The sequence below is a fragment of the Pelobates fuscus genome, chromosome 2 (genome assembly GCF_036172605.1).
Source record: "Pelobates fuscus isolate aPelFus1 chromosome 2, aPelFus1.pri, whole genome shotgun sequence".
NCBI classification, from domain to species: Eukaryota; Metazoa; Chordata; class Amphibia; order Anura; family Pelobatidae; genus Pelobates; species Pelobates fuscus.
The window spans coordinates 250,455,821-250,469,895 of NC_086318.1; positions in this window are offsets into that span (position 1 = coordinate 250,455,821).

A 14,075-nucleotide genomic window follows, 5' to 3' on the forward strand; every position below is an offset into this window, starting at 1 on the left:
CAGTAACAAACAGAATAACCCCCATAAAGAATCCAGAAGAACGCATGTCAAAATAGTTATAACTTCATTTGCATGTAATGAGTAAAATAAGTATTTGACCCCTTTGACTTAGTACTTGGTGGCAAAACCCTTGTTGGCAATCACAGAGGTCAGACGTTTCTTGTAGTTGGCCACCAGGTTTGAACACATCTCACGAGGAATTTTGTCCCACACCTCTTTTGCAGATCATCTCCAAGTCATTAAGGTTTCGAGGCTGACGTTTGGCAACTCGAACCTTCAGCTCCCTCCACAGATTTTTTTATGGGATTGAGGTCTGGAGACTGGCTAGGCCACTCCAGGACCTTAATGTGCTTTTTCTTGAGCCACTCCTTTGTTGCCTTGGCTGTGTGTTTTGGGTCATTGTCATGCTGGAATAACCATCTACGACCCATTTACAATGCCCTGGCTGAGGGAAGAAGGTCTCACCCAAGATTTGACAGTATATGGCCCTGTCTATCGTCCCTTTGATGCGGTGCAGTTGTCCTGTCCCCTTAGCAGAAAAATACCCCCAAAGCATAATGTTTCCACCTCCATGTTTGACGGTGGGGGTGGTGTTCTTGGGGTCATAGGCAGCATTCCTCCTCCTCCAAACACGGCGAGTTGAGTTGATGCCAAAGAGCTTGATTTTGGTCTCATCTGACCACAACACTTTCACCCAGTTCTCCTCTGAATCATTCAGATGTTCATTGGTAAACTTCAGACGGGCCTGTACATGTGCTTTCTTGAGCAGGTGGACTTTGCAGGTGCTGCAGGATTTCAGTCCTTCACGGCGTAGTGTGTTACCAATTGTTTTCTTGGTGACTGTGGTCCAAGCTGCCTTGAGATCATTAACAAGATCCTCCTGTGTAGTTCAGGGCTGCTTCCTCACCATTCTTATGATCATTGAAATTCCACGAGGTAAGATCTTGCATGGAGCACCAGACCAAGGGAGACTGACAGTTATTTTGTGTTTCTTACATTTGCGAATAATCGCACCAACTGTTGTCACCTTCTCACCAAGCTGCTTGGCGATGGTCTTGTAGCCCATTCCAGCCTTGTGTAGGTCTACAGTCTTGTCCCTGACATCCTTGGACAGCTCTTTGGTCTTGACCATGGTGGAGAGTTTGGAATCTGATTTATTGATTGATTCTGTGGACAGGTGTCTTTTATACAGGTAACAAGCTGAGATTAGGCGCACTCTCTTAAATACAGCTTGTTACCTGTATAAAACACACCTGGGAGCAAGAAATCTTGCTGATTGATAGGTGATCAAATACTAATTTAATTAATTGACATGCAAATCAATGTATGACTTTTTTGACATGCATTTTTCAGGATTTTTTTTTTTTTATTCTGTCTCTCACTGTTAAAATACATCTACCTTTAAAATTATAACTGATCATTTCTTTGTCAGTGGACAAACGTTCACAATCAGCAGAGGATCAAATACTTTTTCCCCTCACTGTAATGCATAACGGTATCGTATAAAGTAGAATCTGATATGTGAAGCAAAGTTCTACATACCAGTCATCCATACAGATCAATGAAAAGGTGAAAATACTAGTAACATCCTAAGCACATCATATAGCGAGAAATGCCAATGTTACATAGTAAAAACATATTTACACAAAAATGTACCAGGGCTAGTTACCACCACACTTAATGAACATAGCTTCAGAACATGTATACAGGCACTTAACCCCTTAAGGACACATGACGTGTGTGACATGTCATGATTCCCTTTTATTCCAGAAGTTTGGTCCTTAAGGGGTTAAAGGGACACTGTTGGCACCTAGACCACTTCAGCTCATTGAAGTGGTCTGGGTGCAATGTCCCATGTCTCTTAACTCTACAGTGGTAATCATTGCAGTTTCTGAGAATCTGCAATAATTACTGAGAATCTGCAATAATTACTTTGCAGGGTTAAGTATACCAGACAGCCACTATGGGGACTTCCGAGTATTTAGATGACTGTCGGTTGTCTAAACAATGCTGGACATCCTCACGCTATAGAATCCCTTTAATATAATTTGTAACAAAGTAACTAACGGAGGCAACTCGCGTCATGTAGGAGTAGACCACCTAAACTGCTGAAAACTAAATACCTTACCAATGTGAAGCAAAAAGCAGCATGCAGTAAACAAACCAAATTACATTCTATGATCTGAACAAGACAGTAAATAATTAGTATTTTAGGGAAGAAGGTAAATCCTTCAGAAACACAGTGTCCAACTTAAAACTTTAATATGCTTCTTTTTGGGCAATTCCAAATCGCTCCCTCCACTCCTGCATGGAACTGGGACTTGGTCGATTCCTGTAAACATCAAAGTGGCCAGTTGATGGCCCATCTGTGCAAAATATCTTGCCACTGTTAGGGCTTCCCTGATGTCTTTGCATGCATTGCGGATGAAAGTCCTGTGATGAGCAAAACATTCCCTGAGACAATTTTTAGTCTTTCAAATATATGCTAACCCACAGGTGCATAAAATCCTTTAAATTACATATTGAGTCATGCAGTTGGTCAATTTTGTATGATTTTCCCAAATGAGGGTGATGAAATTACCTACCCTGGATCATATGGCTGCATGTGGTTCACCCTAAGCACCTGTAGCAGTCAGCGTTATTTTCCGTTTTCCCCCTCAGGCATTGGTAAAATTGATCTGTATGCATTGGTATGTCAGTGAGATTGGTGCACCTCTTATTAGAGAAGATCCGTCTGCTCCACTGCGTTAATTAATTGTGGAGCAATTCGCTCTCTAGCTCTGCCTATTGCTTTCAATTCTGATGCATCACTCGCTTTAATGGAGAGATGGGGAGAGACTGCTTAAGTCTCAGAGGATGGAAGTGTATTGCGATCAGTGGGTTTTCTGCATAAACTGTATACCAAGTGCCCATTGATTTGGCTAATGCTCAAATTCAGGAAATCAATGTTGTCTGTCTGTACTAAACTTATAAGTAAGGATTGCAGTGACTTCAAGTATAACAACAAATGTTCCAATTCATGCTCCTCCCCTTTCTACACCAAACAATGAAGTAGTTGAAATGCATGAAGGTGACGATATTTCGTGAAAATATATGAAATATCTGATCTCTCTCATATATCTACATGAAGGCATTGGTGTACATAAGCACCATAGCCGTAACCATGGACATGCCAGTTTGTTGTACATGGAATCTATCCTCAATTTGGAAATCATTAATTTTCAAGGTTAGTCTCAACAGTGCAAAAACAGAATCAATAGAATACTTTACTGGTTTAAGTGCCCCAGACAGCACTTCCTCCACAGCCTTGATCTCCCCTTTGCATGTGGGATGACCGTGTAGAGGCTGTACACATCCATTGTGACTAGGATAATTTTCATATCTGGTATATGTAAATCCAAACTTACAATACTGCTTATTCAGTCATTCTCCCAAACATATATCAGATTGACTGCACACACATGCACAAATAACCACTCCCACAACTTGCTATTCACACACAAACATAACTAGCCACTTACAGAAAGAAATGTTTAACTAGCCACTCTAACACCTAATTAGTCATTTATGCACTTACATAACTGTCCAACTATTTACATGTTAAGTTTTTGCCCAAAATAGCCAAATTAGAAAAAAAAACTCCTAATTTGTGGGAACTGGTGTCTAGTGTGGAATGGGCTGACATTACATGCTCCAACATTAGAGAGAACTTTCATACTCCCTTGCATTTCTTTGCTATGTTATTAAGTCAAAACACCTGGACAATTTCATGTCATATCACATCTTCTCTTTGCCCTAAGTCAGAATAGCACTCAGGAATGCAAGGGGAGTGCAAGAGGAGCAGTGAGAGCTATCTCCCATATCTGTATTGCCATGGCAATTTAAAAAAAAAAATGTTATATGCATGATAGCATTATATTGTGTAACTAAATCCTTATTTTTCAAACTAGATTTATTATGCAGTGTTAAAAATATATAACTTGCGTTGCATGGATGTGTGCTTATATGTATACATTTTATAAATATGTATATATTTTAATACTTTGAACTATCTGAGTTAGCCAAGTGATGTAAATGCTAAATGTATGAAAACTGTAGTACCTTACAATATCTGAGTAACCATAAAAGCTTACTTTTCCTACATGCTATTCAATAAAAGAGGTATTAGAAGATATTGCATTTTTCATTGTTTTACACTATATGTATAATTGTGGATGTATCAAATAGATTTTGTGTATGAAAATAATCCGTATACCACTATGTGTATACCCAGTATTGTCAATTGAAATAATAATCAAGTCATTCAATAAGTATGTCTAAGATTGTCTCATACCAATGAGACACCACCATTAAATGTGTTATATTTTAATAGATTATAGGTTCAAGTGTTTTAAAATATAATTATATTATTAGCTTATTTTTAGTTGCAAGATATGGATAATCCTGGTGCCCAGTCAAGTAATGAACAATGCTACACAGTGTTATTAATTAAATGGCCATTTTTGAGAAGTTTGTGAAATTTGTGTGAAAATAATTGGAAACATAAATGCCTTGGAGAATATATCCACTGTGTCTATTTTGGCCTTACAAAGTTCCCTAGTAAATGTCTGACAAAAATGTACACTTTAGTGGATAACATGGAAAGCGTTGGCTAATTTCCAGAAATTCCACTGTGACTGGGACTCATAAGAAAATTTAATTAAAAAGCAATTTTCCAATGTGAGCCTAGATTAAATGCAGTAGCGAGGAGAATAAAAAAAACAAAACAATGAAATATTGTGATGTTTTCATTTAAGAAGTCATCATTTAGATGCAAAAATGTAATCTAGGCTCTAGATATCATGAATAATCGCATGTCAATGGGGGATTCCCTGATACAAAGAAAATATTAAAATATACATATATGTAAAACCTTATTTTGTTTTAATATCCAAAACTTAAAATGTATATTTCTCAGAATTATTGTCACGGTTTATATTCTCATCACTGGATTACGCTATTCTTGATCACGTGTGATATCCTTTCTAGTATATATTGTATGTTCTCTTGATGTTCAATAGACAATTATATAGCATTTGCATAACATAATTGTATTCATTATTAAAAAATAGATTTGAAATGTGTCTATCTGTATGTTTTTTTTTCTTTAATTTAACACCAATATATAAATATGTCGTATATGTATATTAGCACAAAAATCGTATCAATAATATAAAAGCGCTAATCAAAATGTATCATAAATAAAAATAAACAAATAAAGATAAAAAATAAATAAAAAATAAAAAATACAAATACAAGGTGGGAGAGACAAAATGTGCAAACAATCCCTCACAAATAAAATAAGTATACTTATGCAGGTGGAGCGCAAAGTCAATTCCAAACTCTCAGAAAGATCTTGAGATTACTTCAACTCAGATATATATGGAAATAGAAAACATATAATAGTGAAGCACAGCAACACTTAAATACATTTATTATACACACTAGACATAAAACACTCCTATCCACATTCAAGGGTTGGAGTCCTAGATATAACAATAATAACAGTAAAAATAGCCTCTTACAAGGTTAAAAAAGTGAGCATATGCAGTCCCAGCTGCTACTCACAGACGCTTTGTGGTGCCCCTGCCTGGGCTCGATTAATACAACATCCGGCTTCCACATACCCTCCACGGATAGGTACTTTCGCTGTGTTTGCTGGTCTTCAGTAGCTCAGAGCGTCAGCTTGGGGTTTCCCGGGTGCCTGAATTGCTCAGCCCACTTGTGCGTCAATATGTAACCTACGTAGTTACGTCACTGCGTCGTCTACGCGTTTCGCCGTAAAGCTTCCTCAGGACATCAATCAGTGATACTCTAGTCCCTTGCAAGTCCACTATTTAAAGCAATCCTTTTGCACTCTATTGGATGAGTGCAAACAGCCTCATTAACATCAATACCGCTCCACATAAAAGTCCAATGGGCGGTCATTACCTAGACATTCAACCTACAGTCCCAGATATAAATTACATTGACAAAATAAAGAATGGCCTTAATTAAAATACTGTTACAATCATGGTAACTAAAAAGAATTATTCATAGTGCATCTTTACATTTACTCTTAAAGACACACATAACAACACATAAAACACCCTATTAATACAGAGGAAAAAGAGAAAAAACATTATTAATATTTAATTTACATAAACAGGGTCTTTGTGCTCCTACATAGATAACACCTTCCCAACTACGTATCAATACAGTGCATTTCCCCTAAAGTGCATACTCTGATAAAGTGCTCCAATTTAAAGTGCAGAGGGGAACACCAACTTTAAAGTGCATAATACTATTGTTTTCTTTTAATAAGGCACACGTAGTCAGGATGTTCATGCAATTTACAAAATATGTTGTGATACTCGCTATTATTAATAAACCTTGATCAAAAAGCTCGTCAATTCCAACAAAACCTACTAAAAAACCTAGTTAAAAAGGGAGTGGTTTATCATAACGATATAAAACCTAATTAAAAAGGAAGTAATTTATAAAAAGGAGTAATTCATAAAAAGGGAGTAATTCATAAAAAGTGACACAATTCAAAATCATTGTTGAGGCCAAATGGAATGAGGGTATTAAGTTCATAAATCCATTTCATTTCCATTTGGCCCAATTTCCTAGTACGATCTTCACCTCTCCAATTGTAAAGTGCTTTTTGGATGCCCAAAAATACTAAACCAGAGGGATCACTATTGTGGTGTTCTTTAAAGTGTAAGGAAACCTGATGTAATATAAAGCCTCTACGAATATTGTACACATGTTCCCCTATTCTGGTGTGTAATTTGCGTGTGGTACGTCCTATGTATCTCAATCCACAGATGCATATGAGCATGTAGATCACATTACTCGTATGGCACGTTATACACTCCTTTATCTTATAAGACTTAATTTGTGTAGTAAAATGATCCCTAAATGTCTTCCGAGACCCCGTGGTTCTGCACGCATTGCACATCCCACAATTATAAAAGCCATTCTTTAACCCCAGCGAAAGTACCTATCAGTGGAGGGTGTGTGGAAGCCGGCTGTTGTATTAATCGAGCCCAGGCAGGGGCACCACAAAGCGTCTGTGAGTAGCAGCTGGGACTGCATATGCTCACTTTTTTAACCTTGTAAGAGGCTATTTTTACTGTTATTATTGTTATATCTAGGACTCCAACCCTTGAATGTGGATAGGAGTGTTTTATGTCTAGTGTGTATAATAAATGTATTTAAGTGTTGCTGTGCTTCACTATTATATGTTTTCTATTTCCATATATATCTGAGTTGAAGTAATCTCAAGATCTTTCTGAGAGTTTGGAATTTACTTTGTGCTCTACCTGCATAAGTATACTGTTTATATATGTATATTATATTTGTGGTCGCAGATAAAAGCCAAAATAATGCAAAGTCGGTTGTGGTGTGCTGGAACCAACATACGGATAAGCTTGTAAATCAAGGTAGTAATATGAGAAAGAGGGAAGTGGTGTGTGGGATGAATCGATTAACAATGGCCCAGGTAAGGGGGTTGGCAGAGTTAAAATAGCTGGGTTACCCCTGGGTTACAATGACAGGCTACAGTCTATATTCTTTATATTTGTGGTCATGGAAAAAAGCCATAGTAATGCAAAGTCGGTTGTGTTGAAACCAATGTATGGGTAGGCCTGTAAATAAAGAGGGCAAAAAGATACCAAATTGCACACTATTGCATACACAACTAACAAGCCAACTCTTAATGCTTCCTTAACTCTTCTTGGGTTGCGTTTGTATTAGGCATGTGCATGGGAAAAAATTTCGGTTTGGCATTCCGAAATTCAGGACTTCGGCACTTCGCCACTTCGGCACTTTGACACTTCAGAACATCTGAACTTTGGAATTTCGGAACTTCTTTTGCAGCCACTTGGTAGATAACTCCCTAATTCCCACGGTATTAGGGAGTTATCTACCAAAAGGCTGAAAGACCTAAATTGGTCTTTCAGCCAAATTTACCAATACTAAGTAAAGATTACTTAGTGGTAGTAAATTATGCCCCTACTCGCTATACCGCGAGTAGGGGCATGTCTAGTAAACAGTGAGCAGCCTGTGGCTCACTGTTAAAAAAAAAAAAAAAAAAAAAAGAGGGTCCCCCCCTCCCGAGGTCGCAAGTGGGGGCTTTTTAAACTAAAGGGGGGGGGCTATTGCCCCCCCCCGGCCCCCACCCCTGAACGGTGAGTGGGGGCCCTAAATTAGAATGAGGGGGGTCCTAATGTCCTTCCCCATGGCCCCCACCCCTGAGTGGTGGGTGGGGGCCCTAAATACTAATTAGGGGGGACCTAATGTCCTCCCCCCCGGCCCCCACCCCTGAACGGTGAGTGGGGGCCCTAAATTAGAATGAGGGGGGGTCCTAATGTCCTTCACCCTGGCCCCCACCCCTGAGTGGTGGGTGGGGGCCCTAAATACTAATTAGGGGGGACCTAATGTCCTCCCCCTGGCCCCCACCTCTGAGCGGCGGGTGGTGGACCTAAATAAAAAATGACCCCCCCTTCCCCCAGGTGCCTAGTCACACACAATGCACCCCTTACATATAATGCATCCCTTACACACACAGAAACACACAATGCATTCCTTACACATACTCAATGCACCCCTTACATACACTCAATGCACCACTTACAGACGCACACACTGCATCCCGTGCATACACAGAAACACACCTTGCAGCCCTTACACATACAAACACAGATTCACACAATGCATTCCTTACACACATATCAGGACATCCCCTACACACTCCACCCCCTGTGAACAAACTCATTGGTGGAACATGAAGGTGGACCCTGGGACCCAGACCTTGAGCTGTGTAAAGGGCCACAAAAAATGGAGCTGCTTCCCGTTCTCCCAGAACATTGGTTTTTGTGACCACAGTTACAAACAGCCTCCAGATAACCTGTTCTACACCAGACCAGTGGAGCCAGACTGCAGCTAGAGCCCATCATCATCATCCTCATCTGGTTGTAAGTAGGCAATCTAGTATATTATTCGTAGCACTAATCTCTAATTTACCTCACATTAAAGAAACACTATAGTCCCCAGAACCACTGCAGCTTAATGTAGTGGTTCTGGTGTCTGTAGCCTGTCCCTGCATGCCTTTTAATGTAAACACGGCGGCACTGCAGCACTGGCGTTAGTTAACATGGCAGATCATAGGGGTGGGGTATTGTGATGTCACATGGGGGGGCGGCAAACCTTACTTTTGCCTAGGGTGGCAAAAATCCTTGCACCGGCCCTGGCCCCTGTCTCCTACAACTGCAGAGCAGCGCCTCACGCTTTCAGCCCTGAACCCTGAGCCCAGAGCACTGGTGGTGTCTTCAGTATTGTAAGTACAAGAAGATATATTACTTGTTTTATGGGGGTTAGGAGGCTAGGTGGTTGGAGGGGAGACGATTAGGGACGGGTGGATAGAGGGTTTAACCAGGGATATCATACTGATCACATGGAATGCTCACATAGTTACATAGTTACATAGTTACATAGTTAGATAGCTGAAAAGAGACTTGCGTCCATCAAGTTCAGCCTTCCTCACACCTGTTTTTTGCTGTTGATCCAAAAGAAAAAAAAAAAAAAAAAAACCCAGTTTGAAGCACAATTTTGCAACAAGCTAGGACAAAAAATTCCTTCTTGACCCCAGAATGGCAGTCAGATTTATCCTTGAATCAAGCAGTTATTACCCTACATTGAAAGATTATATCCTTGAATATTCTGTCTTTGCAAGTATGCATCTAGTAGCTGTTTGAACATCTGTATGGACTCTGATAAAACCACTTCTTCAGGCAGAGAATTCCACATCCTGATTGTTCTTACAGTAAAAAACCCTTTCCTTTGCCTTAGACGAAATCTTCTTTCTTCCAGTCTAAACGCATGGCCTCGTGTCCTATGTAAAGTCCGGTTTGTGAATAGATTTCCACACAATGGTTTGTATTGGCCCCGAATATATTTGTATAATGTTATCATATCCCCTCTCAGGCGACGTTTTTCTAAACTAAATAGGTTTAAATTTGTTAACCTTTCTTCATAGCTGATATGTTCCATTCCTTTTATTAATTTTGTAGCCCGCCTCTGCACTTTTTCTAGTGCCATGATATCCTTCTTTAGAACAGGTGCCCAAAATTGCACAGCATATTCAATATGTGGTCTTACCAGTGATTTATAGAGAGGCAAAATGATATTCTCGTCCCGAGAATGAATGCCCTTTTTCATGCATGACAATACCTTACTGGCCTTGGCCACTGCTGATTGACATTGCACATTGTTGCATAGTTTGTTGTCTATAACAATTCCCAAGTCCTTTTCGTGTGTTGTTATCCCTAATTCGCTTCCATTAAGGGTATACGTTGCTTGTGTATTCTTTACGCCGAAGTGCATAACTTTGCATTTTTCAACATTAAATTTCATCTGCCATTTGAGTGCCCAGTCCTCCAGTCTATCTAAATCCTTCTGCAGCAAAGTAATATCTTGCTCACATTGTATTATTTTACAAAGTTTTGTGTCATCTGCAAACACTGAAACATGACTTTCAATGCTGTCTTCAAGATCATTTATAAAAATGTTAAATAGAAGGGGTCCCAGAACAGACCCATGAGGGACACCACTTGCCACCTCTGTCCAGCTTGAAAATTTACCATTAACGACAACTCTTTGTATTCTGTTTTTAAGCCAATGTTCTACTCAAGAACAAGCATTTTCATCGAGACCGATTTCCTTGAGTTTGAACACTAATCTTTTGTGTGGAACTGTATCAAATGCCTTGGCAAAATCCAAATAGATCACATCCACTGCAACACCCTGATCTATACTTCTACTTACTTCTTCGTAGAACGCAATCAAGTTAGTTTGACATGACCTGTGCTTCATAAAACCGTGCTGATTTTTGCTGATAACCATATTCTTCTCAAGGAATTCTTGAATATTATCCCTTAATAACCTTTCAAATATTTTACCAGCCACATCTAGACAGGGATATCATTCTGAGCACATGGAATGCTCACATCCGGCCAGGGATATCATACTGAGCACATGGAATGCTCACATCTAGCCAGGGATGCCATACTGAGGACATGGAATGCTCACATCTAGCCAGGGATGCCATACTGAGGACATGGAATGCTCACATCTAGCCAGGGATGCCATACTGAGCACATGGAATGCTCACATCTGGATATGGATGCCATACTGAGCACATGGAATGCTCACATCTAACACTATAGTCACCAGACCCACAACGGCTAAACGTAGTAGTTTTGGTGTTTATAGCATGTCTCTGCAGGCTTTTTAATGTAAGCTCACTGCCTTTTCAGAAAAAGGCAGAATTTACATTACTGCCGAGGAATACCTTATCAGGCGGCCACTAGAGGTGCTTCCTAGTCCAGTGTTGCACAACATGCAGCACTAGCATTCACGCTGAACACTCCTCATAGAAATGCATTGATTCAACGCATCTCTGTGAGGAGATGCTGATTGGTGCAGCGAAGTGTTTTGCCACGCATTGGGTTGGCTGATATATATTCAAACACTGTACATTCCTGTGCATTGTATTTATGAGGTGATCTGTAATACGCTCACAAATTGCACGTTCCTGTGAGTTATTTTGCTGTAGAGCTTGTGATACACTCACACACTGCATTTTCCCATGCATTTTATTGCTGAGGTGTTCTGTGATGTACTTGCACCTCACACATTACTGTCAGTTGTATTGCTGTGGAGCTATGCGATACACTGATATGCTTCACATTATATTATTTCACACACACACACACACACACCTAAAATGTAACATTATTATTATTATTTTATTATTTACATAGTGCCATCAAATTCCGTAGCCCTGTACAATGGGATAAACAACTCCCAGTTTACTGAATAAGAATATACCCGGCAAGTAAGAATGCTATCCCCCCTAGATTTGTGGGGGTTCCTACGCCCATGCTTGCCCCGCCCTGCAATTAGGCTCAGAGCACTCTGATTGGTGTTTTTTTTTTTTTATTCTTTATTTTTGTTGTGCAGGTAATTACATGTTATCAACTTACGCCACAACAGCGTGTGTGGAGATGTATTTAGGTTTGACAGTGGCATGAGAGAATGCACATTTTTATATAAGTAAAACAAGTCAGGCTAAACAGCATAAGGTAGGGTGATCCACGTTTAACAGAGCTAGTTCAATTTTACTAGTGTAGTTGTAGTGTCGTAATACTCTTATATATGCTGTGCTGTAGGAAATAAAAATTTTTAAAAAGAAAACACGTAACAATTAACAATACTAGGGCTTTCCTACACCATAAGGTGGCGTCACTACACATTCCAAATGCTAATGCAAACAGTTGTGTGTTGATTAATCGAGGAAACCTGCGTGGGTTTGAGTTAATCTATACACATTCATGCTAATGTGTGGTCGCTTGATCTCAAGGAATTCCCTCTCTTTGGTCCCCTATTTGAGCTGTTGGAAGGGATGTGCAGGGATTAGTTGCTTACAGACAGTTATGGGAGGTCATCTGAGTTATGAAAAATTAGTAAAACAAAAAGAAAAGGAAAAATAAGAAAGGTGATGAGTCCTTTGCTAGACATTGAGTCCCAGTGCTGTGTGGTTCATCCGATGCCTTGTATGGGCTTCCCCTGTGCTGTCTGCTGCAGCTGTGTTGTGAGCTGCAGTTCTCCCGGTCCGGCAATGCATGGGTGGAGTGTCTGAGCGTGGGCCAGCATCTGCTGTGGTAGGTATGAATTGGCTCCGATATTGGGCTCTGCCCATCTGTGTGTCTGTAGGTAGTGTCTGTGCTTGTGGCGTCGTGCTATCGCGGTCCCCATGGTAAGCTTTGTGGTCTGTCGTTTGTTGGCGTGAATGGGGTGGTCCGTACCTCTCTTAGGCTGTTTCATGGCCGGGTGGTGAGTCTGGTTTCTGCGCCGCCATCTTACTCCGGTGCCCCCGGTATGTTTTACCTGGGTCCGGCTGTGGTTGCCCTTAGTGAGGCTTTGGGTCTCCGCTAGCAGGGTGGTCTTTCTCGGGAACCTGTGGGGTCCGGGTAGGGAGCCGGCGGTATATGCCGGGACTCCCACTGGGGTCATTCGTGCTGGTTCTCGTGGCTTGCCATGCGGCTGGGTCCCCGGCTCCGAGGGCAACACCAGTTTCTCCAACTGCTCCCAGAAGGAGTCAAATATGCAGGTGAGCCGGAGCTCCATGTCTCGCCTGGCCTTGTGAAGGACTGAGGCGTGGTTGCTGTCCGCCATTTTGTCAGTCTTGTCTGCAGCTTCTACACTGCGCGGTTGTTTCATCCGCTCATCTCCTTTCAAGGGGATCGTGAGGGGGTGGACCGGGATGACCCCCGCCGGTCCAGGGGGGGGGAACGAGGGCTCGGAGGCCGGCACCTGGCTGGTACAGGCAGCAGGAAATCGTCCGTCTTCCCCGCGCCCGCCATGCTGGGGCATCGTCTCTTGTGTGGTGTCTGTTTGTGCGCCCCAGTATCGCCTGTCGCTTGGTGGCCGTGAGGGATCATTTTAGTGCCTTTTTGGTGTCTTAAATCAGCTTTGGTTGCCCCGTCTTGAGTCTGGGTGCGCCTGAGGGGCATCGTCTCTTGTGTGGTGTCTGTTTGTGCGCCCCAGTATCGCCTGTCGCTTGGTGCCCGTGAGGGATCATTTTAGTGCCTTTTTGGTGTCTTAAATCAGCTTTGGTTGCCCCCTAGTCAACTAGGGGAAGGGGGATTCAATTTTTTATTTAGGCCCCCACCCGTCGTTTAGGGGTGGGGGTCAGGGGGGAGGACATAAGGTACCCCCCCCTAATTAGTATTTAGGGCCCCCACCCACCGCTCAAGAGTGTAGGCCAGATGGGAGGACATTAGGTCCCCCCCTCATTCTAATTTAGGGCCCCCACCCACCGCTCAGGGGTGGGGGATAGGAGGGAGGACATTAGGTCCCCCCCTAATTAGTATTTAGGGCCCCCACCCACCGCTCAGGGGTGGGGGCCGGGGGAGTGCATTAGGCGCCCCTCATTCTAATTTAGGGCCCCCACCCACCGCTCAGGGGTGGGGGCCAGGGAGAGGATATTA